The sequence below is a fragment of the Arachis stenosperma genome, chromosome 7, assembly GCF_014773155.1.
Source record: "Arachis stenosperma cultivar V10309 chromosome 7, arast.V10309.gnm1.PFL2, whole genome shotgun sequence".
Taxonomy (NCBI): domain Eukaryota; kingdom Viridiplantae; phylum Streptophyta; class Magnoliopsida; order Fabales; family Fabaceae; genus Arachis; species Arachis stenosperma.
This window is the reverse complement of record NC_080383.1, coordinates 57,862,899-57,865,415: the sequence shown is the minus strand read 5'-3', so window position 1 is coordinate 57,865,415 and position 2,517 is coordinate 57,862,899. Positions and strand designations below refer to the sequence as shown.

At 42.3% G+C, this 2,517-nt stretch overlaps 1 non-coding gene across 1 annotated transcript; it reads right to left on the bottom strand.

Annotated features, from left to right (window-relative positions):
* Positions 1-561: 561 nt before the first annotated feature.
* On the bottom strand, positions 562-669 carry LOC130942890 (small nucleolar RNA R71). The gene has a single exon (XR_009071436.1). It is a non-coding gene; the product is annotated as a small nucleolar RNA R71 (small nucleolar RNA).
* Positions 670-2,517: the final 1,848 nt, after the last annotated feature.

The window sequence follows — 2,517 nt, the reverse complement described above, 5'->3', positions numbered from 1 at the left end:
TGTTCTCTTCTCTTTCATATGAGCAGGAGCAGAGACAAAGGCATTCTTGTTGAAGCTGACCCTGAACCTGAAAGGACCTTGAAGCGAAAGCTAAGAGAAGCTAAGGCACAACTCTCTGTTGAGGACCTGACCGAATTCTTCAAAGAAGAAGAACCCATGGCAGCCGAAAACAACAACAATGCCAACAATGCAAGGAAGGTGTTGGGTGACTTTACTGCACCTACTCCCGACTTCTATGGGAGAAGCATCTCTATCCCTGCCATTGGAGCAAACAACTTTGAGCTTAAGCCTCAATTAGTTTCTCTAATGCAACAGAATTGCAAGTTCCATGGACTTCCATTGGAAGATCCTCATCAGTTTTTAGCTGAGTTCTTGCAAATCTGTGACACAGTCAAGACTAATGGGGTTGACCCTGAGGTCTACAGACTGATGCTATTCCCTTTTGCTGTAAGAGACAGAGCTAGGATATGGTTGGACTCACAACCTAAAGAAAGCCTGGACTCTTGGGAAAAGCTAGTCAATGCCTTCTTGGCAAAGTTCTTTCCACCTCAAAAATTGAGTAAGCTTAGAGTGGAAGTCCAAACCTTCAGACAGAAGGATGGAGAATCCCTCTATGAAGCTTGGGAAAGATACAAACAATTGATCAGAAAATGTCCTTCTGACATGCTTTCTGAATGGAGCATCATAGGTATTTTCTATGATGGTCTCTCTGAACTATCCAAGATGTCTTTGGATAGCTCTGCTGGAGGATCTCTTCACCTGAAGAAGACGCCTACAGAAGCTCAAGAGCTAATTGAAATGGTTGCAAATAACCCATTCATGTACACTTCTGAAAGGAATCCTGTGAACAATGGGACAAGTCAGAAGAAAGGCGTTCTTGAGATTGATACTCTGAATGCCATATTGGCTCAGAATAAGATATTGACTCAACAAGTCAATTTGATTTCTCAAAGTCTGTCTGGAATGCAAAATGCACCAAGCAGTACTAAGGATGCTTCATCTGAGGAAGAAGCTTATGATCCTGAGAACCCTTCAATGGAAGAGGTGAATTACCTAGGAGAACCCTATGGAAACACCTATAATTCTTCATGGAGAAATCACCCAAATTTCTCATGGAAGAATCAAGAGAGACCTCAACAAGGTTTCAATAACAAAAATGGTGGAAGAAACAGGTTTAGCAATAGCAAACTTTTTCCATCATCTTCTCAGCAACAGACAGAGAATTCTAAGCAGAACCCCTCTGACTTAGCAACCATGGTCTCTGATCTAATCAAAACCACTCAAAGTTTCATGACTGAAACAAGGTCTTCCATTAGGAATTTGGAAGCACAAGTGGGACAGCTGAGCAAGAAAGTTACTGAACTCCCTCCAAGTACTCTTCCAAGCAATACAGAAGAAAATCCAAAAGGAGAGTGCAAAGCCATAAACATGGCCGAATTTGGAGAGGAAGGGGAGGAAGTGAACGCCACTGAGGAAGACCTCAATGGGCGTGCACTAACCTCCACTGAGTTCCCAAATGAGGAACCATGGGAATCTGAGGCTCAAAATGAGACCATAGAGATTCCACTGGATTTACTTCTGCCATTCATGAGCTCTGATGAGTATTCTTCCTCTGAAGAGGATGAGTATGTCACTGAAGAGCAAGTTGCTAAATACCTTGGAGCAATCATGAAGCTAAATGACAAGTTATTTGGAAATGAGACTTGGGAGGATGAACCTCCTTTGCTCACCAAAGAACTGAATGACTTGTCTAGGCAGAAATTACCTCAAAAGAGACAAGATCCTGGGAAGTTTTCCATACCTTGTACCATAGGCACCATGACCTTCAAGAAGGCCCTGTGTGACTTAGGGTCAAGTGTGAACCTCATGCCTCTCTCTGTAATGGAGAAGCTAGGGATCTTTGAGGTACAAGCTGCAAGAATCTCACTAGAGATGGCAGACAACTCAAGAAAACAAGCTTATGGACTTGTAGAGAATGTCTTGGTTAAGATTGAAGACCATTACATTCCTACTGATTTCATAGTCGTAGAAACTGGGAAGTGCATGGATGAAAACATCATCCTTGACAGACCCTTCCTAGCCACAGCAAAAGCTGTGATTGATGTTGATGGAGGTGAACTGATCATTCAAGTGAATGAAGAATCCTTTGTGTTTAAGGCTCAAGGATATCCCTCTGTCACTATGGAGAGGAAGCATGAAGAGCTTTTCTCAAATCAGAGACAAGCAGAGCCCCCACAGTCAAACTCTAAGTTTGGTGTTGGGAGGCCACAACCAAACTCTAAGTTTGGTGTTGAACCCCCACATTCAAACTCTAAGTTTGGTGTTGGGAGGTTCCAACATTGCTCTGAGTATCTGTGAGGCTCCATGAGAGCTCTCTGTCAAGCTACTGACATTAAAGAAGCGCTTGTTGGGAGGCAACCCAATGATTATATTTCATATATTTTCTTTTGTTATTTTATGTTTTTTGTAGGTTGATGATCATAAGAAGTCACAAAATCCATTGAAAAAGCAAAAACA